The following is a 14,114-nucleotide window of genomic DNA, read 5'->3' on the forward strand; positions in this document are numbered from 1 at the left end:
AGGGTTATACAGATTTTGTCGTATGCCCTTTGGACTGGCTAGTGCTGCCTCTGTGTTCCAGAGATTAATGAGAGATACCCTAGAAGGTTTGAATGGTGCCATAGCATTCCAAGACGACATCTTAGTGCATGGGAAGGATGACTATGAGCATGACAATAACCTAAGGTGTGTGATTGCTGCTTTGGCACAGAAGGGTCTTACACTTCGTCTTGATAAGTGCAAATTTAGGCAAAAGGAGGTAGAATATCTTGGACACACCATTAGTGGAATGGGAATCAAACCGAAGAAGAATCATGTTAAGAGCATTATGGATGCTCCCGTGCCTACGTCAAAAGAGCAACTTGTGGCTTTTTTAGGTCTTATTGAATTTTACGCCAAGTTTATCCCAAATTTTTCAGTGAAAGTTGATCCGTTCAGATGTCTTTTAAAAAAAAATGCAAAGTTTGTGTGGACTGATGTAATGACACAAGCCTTTGAATCTTTAAAATTGTTTATTGTGAATGCTCCTTGTTTAAAACCTTTTGTCATTGGCGTGAAATGCATCATCATGGTAGACGCCAGTTCTTCTGGTTTAGGTGGAGTTCTTTTGCAGAAAGACTGTGAGAAAGAATGGGTTGTGGCCTATGCATCTAGGGCCTTACGTGATGCTGAAAAGAATTACTCCGTTATAGAAAGGGAGTTACTGGCATGTGTTTGGGGTGCTGAACATTTCAGACCTTTTTTGTGGGGGACTAAATTTTTGATAAAAACCGATCACAAACCTTTGGTGTACCTCATGGCTCCGGGTGGAGGAAGAACTATGTCAGCACGCCTTGCTAGATTAGCTTCTAGGTTGCAATCTTTTCAGTATTCAATCGAATACGTTCAAGGAAAGGCGAATGTTCATGCGGATTGCATGTCCAGATTAATTTCTGAATCTGATGTTTCAGAAGTTGTGCATGAAGAAGAGTGTGAGGTTGCTTTCAATTTTAAAGATGTCAATTCTGTGTCCAGCGAACGTTTTTCTTTACAAGAGGATGTTTGGATGGAAGAGATGGATAAGGATTTGGAGTTAAGCTGTGTAAAGAAGTACCTCATACAGGGTTTTCCTGAACAGAGGAAGTTATCTGGTAACATGATAGGTTTTTTTAAGGTCCAGGAGGAACTTGCTGTCGAGAATGGTTTGATTCTTCGTGGCGACAAGATTGTTCCACCCTTTCAACTTAGGAATTCTCTACTTGAAATTGCGCATGAAGGACATCTGGGAATTTCTTTTACCAGGAGGCGTCTGAAGGAGTCTTTTTGGTGGCCAGGTATTGACTCGTGTGTTGAACATTTTGTGCGGAAGTGTACCCAATGTTCTAACAGTGATAAATCTGCAGTTGCTTTACGCCCTGAGCCATGTCCCATTGATTTACCCTTAGGGCCCTGGCGGAAATTGGGGTTAGACATCATTGGGCCTTTCAGTTGTTTACCAAAGCAAGAGGCTTTCGGCATTGTACTCATAGACTATTTTTCTAAATGGCCTGAGGTCAAAATGGTTAGGGAAGTTACTTCGAATCAAGTCATAGAATTCTTAGATGAGACCTTTTGTAGGGAAGGGATTCCTCAGGAAATTGTGACTGACAATGGCCCACAGTTTGTGAGTAAGGAGATAGAGCTTTTCTTTGCTAAATGTGGTATTGTCCATAGGAAGATTGCAGTTTTCCATCCTGAGGCGAATGGTCAGGTTGAACGCTTCAACCGTGTGGTCAAAGAAGCCATACAGCTTTCTATCAAAGGTAATCTAAACTGGAGGAATGCTTTGCAATCCATGTTATTGGCTTATAGAACTTCTCCCAACTCTGTGACTTTGGTCACACCTTTTGAGCTTTTGAGAGGGCGGAAGCCCAGCACCAAGCTAGTCCCTTGGTGGCTAAAAAAAAATTTAGCTGGTTTCGAAAACTGTTCTAAAGTTGATTTTGAAGCTGTTCTACACAGGGTTCAGTCATATAAGGAAAAGATGAAACGCGATATGACCAAAAGAATTGGTTCCACGTCTAGTCGTTCTATCAAGGTGGGCGACCTTGTTCGCATTAGAAAGAAAGAGGGTGTGAGTAAAGGTTTTCCTGTTTGGTCAAATCCCAAGAAGGTTGTTGAAGTCTTTAGAAATGCAGTCAGACTTGATGGTGGTTCTGTCTGGAACTTGAGCAGGGTTTCCTTGTTCAATGGTCCTTTTCAATTGATGGAAGATTCGGACAGCAGTGTTTTTTATGATGTTGGAAGAATGAGTGATAATGGAGAGTGCTCTCACATGAGTGATAATGGGGAATGCCCTCAAGCTGTGTGTGATTCTGACAACACCAGAGCCGTTCGCTCACATCGCTTACCTGCCAGGTTTAATGATTTTGTGATGAATTGATCTTGTTTTTTTTTGTGTTTTTTTTTTTTTCTTTCTTTTAAGGGGGGAAGGTGTGTTGGAAATGCATTCCTGTTGACTCGAGCTGTCACGAGCGTTCAGGCATGTCTGGATGCTCGTGACAAGCTCGTGTTCTTTGCTTTGTGTTATGTTTTGAAACACCTAGAATGTGATGGCTGTAACACTACTGTTGGACTGGCATTACTGGCCTGATCTTTAAGACGTGAGCATCAAATAAACTCCGTCTCTAACTACAACTTTATTTGCGTCCTTCTTTGACTTTCCTACACTTTGACTCTGGCCTATAAAGCTCTCCACGTGGTGGGAGCAAAATACCTTCAAAAGAGACTGGCTTTCTATCAACCGACCAGGTCTTTGAGGTCGGAATCTCTGTTTTTGGCGGTTGTCCCGCGCGTGAAGAGAGCGCGTTTGGGAGGCCGCTCTTTTGGATTGCTGGCGCCACAGTTGTGGAACTCTTTGCCGCTCGCTCTGCGGGGAGCTACTAGCCTACTTGCCTTTATAAAAGGCCTAAAAACCTGGTTGTTTAGCCAGTAGCCTGTTTTTCCTGTATGTATTTTTTTGGTATTCTTCCTTTCTTTTATCGGTGTTATGTTATTATGCTGCAGCCTTCCTTTTCCAATAAAGCGCCGGGACACTCTTTTTGAGTAGCCGTGCGCTATACAAAAGAATAAATAACATAACATAACATCACCCTCCCAGGCCTCCCACAGACGCTGCAAAGAGGGGGAACTGTGCGTAACCAGGGACTGTTAGATTTTGGAGATCTTATGGTCTAGGAGGTCCCCCATAAAAACCTTAGCCGGGCTAAACTCCAGCAGCAAGTCGAGACCCTCCAAGCTGGGAGCAAAAGCATGCCAAAATTGTAAATATTTAAAGAACTGAAAGCCGTCTGGATGTCTTGAAAGGATTTCAACACCATGCCTTCAATAACATCCCCCAGAGTAGATATCTCGATGTTATCCCAATCGCGAAACCCGGAGAGACGGCTGTTGTGCCATAATGGGGTCTCCCTAGTCAATCTATTCCACCAGCCCATCTTCCGCAATGCCTGCCTCCAGATCTGAAAAACAATCTACGTGACAGGCAGAAGGAGACGCTTCAATGGAGCAGAGTAAAGAATAGCGTGTAGGGACTGGTCCCCCATGCATCGCCGCTCCACGGTGTATGCTAGGTCTGCCCTGTCTCCATACCACCACTCGTTTAAGACAAGTAGATGCAATGCAACATTTATTGGACCAAAAATCGGAGGTTGCCAGTCCCCCGCTATATGTAGATAGGAAACACGTCGGGACTGCCACCCTCACTGCCCCACCCCCCAAAGGAACAGTCCCAGAACTGAATTCACCTGGCGGAACCACTGTGGGGGAATCAGCTAGGGATGATTTTGTAATTGATACAGTACTCGCCGGAGTGACACCATCTTAAAGATGGCTGACTGGACGTAGATGGACAGGGGTATGGGGGACCGGGTCTTAATGTCCTCACGCACCTGCTTCCATACAGGTGCAAGATTATGTTCCCAGGCCGTGGTGGGACATTCTGACAAATACACCACCAAATATTTCATGCCTCCTTGTACCACCTGTACAGACGACGCCCAAGAACCAAGCTTGCCTGACCTCCCAACACCCACAGGGTGGAATTCCGAGGGTACATATATAAACCAGATGTTTCCCCGAAGATCTGCATAATACGCAACAGCCGAGGGCCCGTTCGTTCCAGGTTGGTAAGAAAGAACAAAACATCGTCAGCATAAAAGGCGATCAGACAGTCCATGCGCCCATTCAAACGCGGACACCTGAACGTCCATCCGAACCCAAGCAGCCACGGGTTCCATTGCTAAAGCAAAAAGATATGGGGCCAATGGACACACCTGCCTGGTACCCCGGCCAATAGAGAATGCAGGAGAAACTAAGCCTGGCACTCGCACCAAGGCTGTTAAGTCAGTATACAAGAGGGTGAGGTAGGACAAAAAACGCGGTCTGAAATTTAGCCACCGCAGTAGCGCAAATAAATAGATCGAACTCAAGGAGTCAAACGCCCGGTCCATATCCGCCAATAGAAGCGCAGCCCGTTCCCCCAATCCCTGGATCATCGAGACTGCCACATGAGCCTGCCTGATATTATGGGGTGTTCTTCATAAACCCAGCTTGGTCCGGGTGTACCAGTAAGGCTATGTGTAGGCAGAGGCGGTTTGCCAAAGGTTTAGCTAATATCTTAGCATCCACGTTCAGGAGGGAGAATGGGCGATACGAGGCGTGGTGCTCCGGCGGACTACCAGGCTTATGAAAAACTACTATGTCCGCATATTTCCAGTCGCTGGGCAGACACCCCCAGTCCCTGGCCTCCTCCACCACCCTCCGGTAGTGGGGTCCCAGCTGCAAAAAATATATATTTTTTAAATTCACAGGGAAAGCCTTTAGGGCCTGGGGCCTTGCCAAAATTAATTTCACCCAAGGCCGTCCCAGTTGCTCTTCAGTAAGCGGGCCTTCCAATTTTTCCCTAACTGCATCAGAGAGTGACTTCGGTGGGAGATCATCCAAGAAACGCTCAATGACTTCCGCTGGGAGGCATTTCGTAGGGGCATATACCTGAGCAAAATACTCTGCAAAACTGCATGCAATAGCCGACGTGCCTGACACTGGTAGCCCATCCGACCCCACGACACCCGGAACGGCCTGGGGGTGAATCGAACCCTGACACAATCGGTGCAGCATTTTACTTGATTTGTCACCCCATTGGTAGATCCTACTACGGGTAGTAAGCCAGGCCTGTCGAGCCTCATATAAGCGAATATGAGAATATTCCTGCTGCGCTAGCAGTAACCGATGTCGAGCCAGCCGCCCACCCACCTCCCTGCCGTGCACCTCCAACTCAAGAACAGTAGCTTCCGCTCGAACCAGGGCCTCTTTATGCTGTCTTTGGCCCGCGGCACAAAATGAGATATCTACCCGCCGAATGGTGGGTTTCAAGGCCTCCCAAAGAGTCAGAGCCCCCAAGACCGAGCCCAGGTTAATGGCTATATATTGATCAAGGGCATCTTCCATTCGTTCCATGTAGTCCTCCTTCTGAAGTTTCCAGCCTGATAGGTGCCATCGGAACGGCTCACAGGCTCCCCCGGCTCGTATAGTAAGTGCCACTGGAGAGTGGTCAGGAAGTCCCCGTGGCAGAATGTCCGCCATCGCCACTCTGCTGTCAAAGACCCATGGGATGAACAGATAATCTAGGCGGGAAAAGGGACCATGGACTGCCAAAAGATATATATAGCCCTGCGTATTACCATGCATCCTGCACCAGGGGTCGACCCAATCAAGACTCATCACTAAGGAGTACTGTTCAGTAAGATGGGGGGCCTCAGATAAACATCAACCACCATCTATCTCTGGCCACATCCATCACACCATTCCATTCCCCTCCCACCACCGCAAGGCCCTCGGGTATATCTGTTCACAGGGTCAGAATCTTTTCCGCCAACCCCCAGGAAAGAGGTGGGGGCATAAAAGCTCCCCAGTACCAAAATCTCACCCCCTACCATGCCCTGTACAAACAAGTATCTGCCCTGTAGATCACCCCAAGTCTTAACATGTGTGTATGCAGTTCTACGGTGTGTTAAAATAGCAACCCCTCTGGAACTCCTCACAAACCTGGAATGAAAGACTTGTGTAAATCCGAAGCGCTGAAAGCATACTGCCTTGGTCACCATGAGTTGGGTCTCCTGCAACAATAATATATCTGCGTAGGCTCGCTTGGCAGACTTCAGAATAGCCCCCATTTGATCTTGTCTGGTGCCCCTCTAACATTCCAGCTAAGAACCTGATGAAGACTATGGGTCTCCTGTATACTAACAGACATTCCTATTCCGTGCAGATCCTATACAGTACCATGGCAGCAGCAAGAATCTTCCACAAGACGTAACAGAGTCCAGAACACAAGTAGACAGTGCAGCAACCCCACAACCCCCCCCCCAACAACACACCCCACAAATCCCCCCACCCTGTACCTCCAAAACAATTAAGTACCTGTCGCGGCAGGCAGAGCAGCCTGACCCCAACAGGAGGTCCCACCCCTCACCCACCAACTGATCCCCACATCACAGCCCATTGTCTAGTGGCCTCCTCTCCTTCTGTGGAGCCCCACGGAGAGACTGGACAACCTACATGCCCCTTCGGCCTATAAACAATACTCGAATTTGGAAGGTAGCATGGTCATCCTGGTATCAGTCCAATGAGACAAGAGGCCAATAAACGGACCCCTCCTGGGCCGTGGCACCTGCAGACTGTGAGCGGCCCCTTCTTCCCCTTGGCCCCTGCTGATTCCGGGCAGGCCCACCTGAAGAGGAGTCTGATTCTCTTCCCAAGGGAGAGTGAGGACGCTCCCACACAGTTTCATCTGTCCGGTGAAATACCTCCTCCGGTGTGTCAAAGAAGTGGGTTTCAAGGCCTCCCAAAGAGTCAGAGCCCCCAAGACTGAGCCCAAGTTAATGGCTATATATTGATCAAGGGCATCTTCCATTCGTTCCATGTAGTCCTCCTTCTGAAGTTTCCAGACTGATAGGTGCCATCGGAACGGCTCACAGGCTCCCCCGGCTCGTATAGTAAGTGCCACTGGAGAGTGGTCAGGAAGTCCCCGTGGCAGAATGTCCGCCATCGCCACTCTGCTGTCAAAGACCCATGGGATGAACAGATAATTTAGGCGGGAAAAGGGACCATGGACTGCCGAAAGATATATATAGCCCTGCGTATTACCATGCATCCTGCACCAGGGGTCGACCCAATCAAGACTCATCACTAAGGAGTACTGTTCAGTAAAATGGGGGGCCTCAGATAAACATCAACCACCATCTATCTCTGGCCACATCCATCACACCATTCCATTCCCCTCCCACCACCGCAAGGCCCTCGGGTATATCTGTTCACAGGGTCAGAATCTTTTCTGCCAACCCCCAGGAAAGAGGTGGGGGCATAAAAGCTCCCCAGTACCAAAATCTCACCCCCTACCATGCCCTGTACAAACAAGTATCTGCCCTGCAGATCACCCCAAGTCTTAACATGTGTGTATGCAGTTCTACGGTGTGTTAAAATAGCAACCCCTCTGGAACTCCTCACAAACCTGGAATGAAAGACTTGTGTAAATCCGAAGCGCTGAAAGCATACTGCCTTGGTCCCCATGAGTTGGGTCTCCTGCAACAATAATATATCTGCGTAGGCTCGCTTGACAGACTTCAGAATAGCCCCCATTTGATCTTGTCTGGTGCCCCTCTAACATTCCAGCTAAGAACCTGATGAAGACTAGGGGTCTCCTGTATACTAACAGACATTCCTATTCCGTGCAGATCCTATACAGTACTATGGCAGCAGCAAGAATCTTCCACAAGACGTAACAGAGTCCAGAACACAAGTAGACAGTGTAGCAACCCCACAAACCCCCCCAACAACACACCCCACAAATCCCCCCACCCTGTACCTCCAAAACAGTTAAGTACCTGTCGCGGCAGGCAGAGCAGCCTGACCCCAACAGGAGGTCCCACCCCTCACCCACCAACTGATCCCCACATCACAGCCCATTGTCTAGTGGCCTCCTCTCCTTCTGTGGAGCCCCACGGAGAGACTGGACAACCTACATGCCCCTTCGGCCCATAAACAATACTCGAATTTGGAAGGTAGCATGGTCATCCTGGTATCAGTCCAATGAGACAAGAGGCCAATAAACGGACCCCTCCTGGGCCGTGGGACCTGCAGACTGTGAGCGGCTCCTTCTTCCCCTTGGCCCCTGCTGATTCCGGGCAGGCCCACCTGAAGAGGAGTCGGATTCTCTTCCCAAGGGAGAGTGAGGACGCTCCCACACAGTTTCATCTGTCCGGTGAAATACCTCCTCCGGTGTGTCAAAGAAGTGGGTTTCAAGGCCTCCCAAAGAGACCGAGCCCAAGTTAATGGCTGTATATTGATCAAGGGCATCTTCCATTCGTTCCATGTAGTCCTCCTTCTGAAGTTTCCAGACTGATAGGTGCCATCGGAATGGCTCACAGGCTCCCCCGGCTCGTATAGTAAGTGCCACTGGAGAGTGGTCAGGAAGTCCCTGTTGGAAGGCGGTGACCCCAGGGGTCAAGATGACTCTCCCAACCACCCGAGACCTCCACTCCAACAATTCCTGCCGAGTCTTATCGAGGGGAAGTCCCCGCCGGGGAGGACTGATCGTACACACTGTCGGCACACCACACTTACGAACGGACACCACACTGTGAATCTTTATCAAGTATGAACTTTATCAGAATAAAAGTAAGGAGCAATACACAGCGATCGAGGGATCGCGAAAGTCTCGTAACAAGGGAACGGGGAAGCGGGACAGTCTTAGAGGGCCAGTTGGCACGCCACGCACCCTGCGCACAGTTCTCAATCCTCGAACTGGGGGGTACGGGGACTGGCGATGATACTTGCTGTCCTACTCACTTCGGTTCCAGATGGTCGTGATGGTAGCGTCGATGGTCCAGCCGGACCAGAGAGTTCTTCAAGCCGTGACGAGGTCAGCAGGGCTTGGTCAGGAGTACTCCGTGGTACTCGTAGGCAGGGAGAGCCGCGACAGCGTCCGCAGGGCTCAGGATGGTAGCAAGAGTCTCTCGTTCTCAAGAGTGGGCCGCGACGAGGTCAGCAGGGCTCCGATGGTTCAGGTCTTACTCTTCAAGAGGGAGCCACGACAGCGTCAGCAGGGCTCGATGGTTCCGTTCCGTAGTTTCGAGGATGAGCCGCGACAACGTCAGCAGGGCTCGGTGGGTCAGAGTCTGTTCTCCTCAAGGTCAGCCGCGATCAGATCAGCAGGGCTTTCTTGTCCAGGATACAACTGCCGGCTAGATGGAGGGCAGGCTGTCTTATAGTCCAGGAGCTCTTTGATGTCCGGACCCTCAGAGGCAGGAGGCCGGAGGTCCGAGGGCCAGGCGCCTGATTGTCTAGGCGGCGGTGTCTTTGGTGCTTTTGGTCCCTGCGTCCAGGGAATCCCAGACGCCCATCAAGGCCTGGAGCCAGCTCACTAGGAAGCCAAAAGGTGCGATCAAACCAGCCCCCAGGGATGGCTCGGAGGTGTGAGGACAACCAGCTCCTTGGGAGGGGGCCGGAGGTGTGATGCAAGCCTTGGTTTCGGGTACTTGGGGAGTCGTTCACCCCCCTGGGCGAGTCGGGGCGCGCCGTACGCGCACGCCTGGCTGCAGCCGGGAGCGGCCAGAGGCTGCCGAAAGGGAAGAAGGCGGCCGGCCGGCTGGCTGGGGTGGCCAAACATGGAGTCTGCCGGTCACGTGCAGGGGTGAAGGCACGCGGTCTGGAGGTTGCTTCAGGTCCGATGTAGGAGTTTCTTGTATAGATCTGGGTGGACGGAAATTAGTTCTGTCCGTTGTTCTGGGTTATGGGGGTCAGCGAGGGCCACGCCACGAGGCCGGGTCCAACAGTCCCCGTGGCAGAATGTCCGCCATCCCCACTCTGCTGTCAAAGACCCATGGGATGAACAGATAATCTAGGCGGGAAAAGGGACCATGGACTGCCGAAAGATATATATAGCCCTGCGTATTACCATGCATCCTACACCAGAGGTCGACCCAATCAAGACTCATCACTAAGGAGTACTGTTCAGTAAGATGGGGGGCCTCAGATAAACATCAACCACCATCTATCTTTGGCCACATCCATCACACCATTCCATTCCCCTCCCACCACGGCAAGGCCCTCCGGTATATCTGTTCACAGGGTCAGAATCTTTTCCGCCAACCCCCAGGAAAGAGGTGGGGGCATAAAAGCTCCCCAGTACCGAAATCTCACCCCCTACCATGCCCTGTACAAACAAGTATCTGCCCTGCAGATCACCCCAATTCTTAACACGTGTGAATGCAGTTCTACGGTGTGTTAAAATAGCAACCCCTCTGGAACTCCTCACAAACCTGGAATGAAAGACATGTGTAAATCCGAAGCGCTGAAAGCATACTGCCTTGGTCCCCATGAGTTGGGTCTCCTGCAACAATATTATATCTGCGTAGGCTCCCTTGGCAGACTTCAGAATAGCCCCCTTTTGATCTTGTCTGGTGCCCCTCTAACATTCCAGCTAAGAACCTGATGAAGACTAGGGGTCTCCTGTATACTAACAGACATTCCTATTCCGTGCAGATCCTATACAGTACCATGGCAGCAGCAAGAATCTTCCACAAGACGTAACAGAGTCCAGAACACAAGTAGACAGTGCAGCAACCCCACAAACCCCCCCAACAACACACCCCACAAATCCCCCCACCCTGTACCTCCAAAACAATTAAGTACCTGTCGCGGCAGGCAGAGCAGCCTGACCCCAACAGGAGGTCCCACCCCTTACCCACCAACTGATCCCCACATCACAGCCCATTGTCTAGTGGCCTACTCTCCTTCTGTGGAGCCCCACGGAGAGACTGGACAACCTACATGCCCCTTCGGCCTATAAACAATACTCGAATTTGGAAGGTAGCATGGTCATCCTGGTATCAGTCCAATGAGACAAGAGGCCAATAAACGGACCCCTCCTGGGCCGTGGCACCTGCAGACTGTGAGCGGCCCCTTCTTCCCCTTGGCCCCTGCTGATTCCGGGCAGGCCCACCTGAAGAGGAGTCGGATTCTCTTCCCAAGGGAGAGTGAGGACGCTCCCACACAGTTTCATCTGTCCAGTGAAATACCTCCTCCCGTGTGTCAAAGAAGTGGGTGCGGGAGCGGTATACTACACACAGCCTGGCCGGATAAAGTAGAGCATAAGGGAGCTTGAGTTCATGGATGTGGGCCTTGGTGGCTAGGAACGACTGCCGCAGCTGCTGCACCAACTTAGTATAGTCCGGAAAAATTAAGATGCGTGAGTTATTGAGCAGCAATAGCTCCCTAGCCCGGGCCTGTTTCAGGATGGTGTCCCTGTCCTGGTAATTGAGGAGCATGGCGATGACAGGCCGCGGGCACCCGGACTGGGGGGCTTCTGCATCAGAGTCCTGTGTGCACGTTCCACCACAAAGTCGAGAGTTCCCCAGAAGGGAGCCAGCCCATGAGCCAGTCCATAAGAAACCGCTCCATATTCCCCTTTTCGCAGTCCTGCGGAAAACCAACAAAGCGCTGGTTGTTGAGTTGCGCCCTCCCCTCCACGTCTTCAACTCTCAGTGCTAGGCCCCATTGGGTAGTCTCCAGTGACAATACTTGCTGCTGCAGAGTGGCGACCACATCTTCCATACCCGAGATTCTTGTCTCTGTCTCTGAAATGTGGGCTACCGCATTCCTCAGGTCCTGGCATAGGAGCCTTACATCGGAGCCGACCACCCCGATCTTGGCTTCCAATGCGTCTCTGGATTGCACAATGGCGGCCATGAGGACTGCAGTATCTGGTATAGCATTTTGAGACCGTCCAGGCAGCGCCGCCGGACCCCCTAGCCCGTGCATTTATCCATGGTACTCTGTTTAGTAGAGCCATCGCCGGGCTTGTCTCTGGTCATAGTGCCCAATCACTGCCACCGACCCTGGCCAGAAAACCTCCAGGAGGTGACTATGTAGCCATTCCGATAGAGGTCGGGGTCCCACTCCCGGTGTCGTCTAGGTAGAGGCACGCCATCCCCCTAACCCCTGGTGGTACTACCCCCGAAGAGATCACATATGGTGGGGAATGAGAGGAGGGGGGGAGATGAAGGAGCGAGAGGCGCCCGCCGCTGCCGGGCCGCCCTCCCAGGCAGTGCGGCGGTACTCATGTGCTGGGTGCCTGATTAGTAGAAACACCGGCTGTCCCAGGAGGGCCCCTCTCTACCAAGAGCTGCCCAGGCCGAAGCTGAGGCACCAAGATGGCAGTCAGCCGTCCGCATCCCGCACTCCCAATTTCTCCACCACTCAGCACTGCGACCGGAGCAGGCCGCCAACAGAATCCGCTCCCCCGGCTGGGAACCGAAGGAACACCAATGTCGCAGGGCGAGCCACGCATCGCAAGCCCTGCACCCCCACTGTGGCTGCGACTGCGGCCGGGCAATGCGGCAAGGAAATGCGAGCGATGCCGCGGCTGAGGATACTGCTGCGTCGCACGCAGGCCGCCGCCGATTACCAATCCTCCGCCTGAGAACCTCCGCCGGCTCCAAAAATCAGCTCTAGGCTAGTCCTCAGTGGGAGATGTTAGCGGGGCAGCCCAGGGAACGGGTTGAAAGCCGAAGAGGCAATATTATAGTAAAGATCAACGTGAGGGTGGACGGAGCGCACTCAGATCACATCCGCCATGCTGGCCTGCCAAGCCACGCCCCAATAGGATTTAATTTTGTTTTGGTGTTATTTTATTTATTAAAATGTATCTTATTTTTCAAAATTGGTTTGGGAATTTTCTTGTGTTGTGTTTTCACTTTATTACTGTTTGCTGCATAAAAACTTTACACAGTGACTCTAAGTTTTAAAGCTTTTGCACCAAGCTACCAGATGGCTAAGCACAGGTTAATTCAGTGACTTTTGTGGTTCATGCTGGCAATGATTCTGGTTGTTGCTTGAGTAGCATTTCATCCACCTCAAACAATAACCCTATTTCTTACAGTATTGTAACTCGGTATTTTAAACAGACATTCTACTCTGCTTCTAGAGAAGCAGGGCGATGACCTGTTCACATTCTTACTCTAAAATATGTTCGTCATTACAGCTTGAAGCCAATATGCTCCCTCCACACTGTTAGAAATGGGGTTTCCGGTTGGCAGAGGTACGCACCCTGTCCAAGCAGGAACCACAGTCCCAGTCAGGGTAAGGGTTTTCAAGATTAACTCAAAATGCAGTGCTTAGAAGCCATTACCTCCTCGTAGGTCTTCCTCACCACCTAAGTTACACAATGATCTTCAGCTCCGCAACAGAACCCTCAAAGTAATTTTACGCACCAGTCCTCCCATTCCTCCTCAACATGGCCGGCCACGTTTACCCATGACTCAGTACAAGAGGAAGCACAACCCACCCCACTTCCTGTTTTTTTTCTGACCTGGAGACTCTCTGAGCACGATTTTCAGGCAATTAGGGTGAGGTTATGCCTTAGCTGGCCCTAACGCCCAGGGTGGAGGCCCTGCGAAGTGGGCTCTTGTTGTACCCCCCTTTTTTTACCTTATTCTACTAGGCTTTTCGGTGAAGGCTCGGCAGAGCAAGCTCATCGTGGAGGTTGGAAGCGCTGCTACAGCGGGCTAATTCTGGGGTGTGTGGGCCATGCATCACGGCCATTGGTTGTGGCACTGCCCCAAAACCCGCCCCTTTTTTTCATAGAAAAGTCCAGACTATCCGAGGGATTGTTGACTTCGTGGAGACTTGGGAAAGGTCTGTCTCCAACCACTGGATCTTGCGTATTGTCAGGAAGGGTTACTCGATTGTCTTCAACTCTCCACCCCCAGGATTCTTTGTCCACACTCTCTCACCATCACCTCCGCCAAAGCGGGAGGCACTTTTGGTGGGTTTTGGGGATCTGTTTGAGAAAGGGGCTATTCGTCCTGCTCCGGCCTGTAAAAGGGGTCAAGGGGTCTACTCCATTCTTTTTCTGGTAAGGAAGGTTTCCGGGGACTTCCGCCCTGTGCTGGATTTGAAAAGGGTGAACTTATTTGTCCTTCATGTTAAGTTTAAGATGCTGTCTATGCAGGAGATCCTTCCCTTACTGGTTCAGGGGGATGTGGTTGTAGTGTAGTTCCTATATCCCTAATAGGCTCTGCACATTGGAATAATATACACTAGAGATTCGAGATAGG

This window comes from Lissotriton vulgaris, chromosome 1_1 (genome assembly GCF_964263255.1).
Source record: "Lissotriton vulgaris chromosome 1_1, aLisVul1.2, whole genome shotgun sequence".
Classification (NCBI taxonomy): Eukaryota; Metazoa; Chordata; class Amphibia; order Caudata; family Salamandridae; genus Lissotriton; species Lissotriton vulgaris.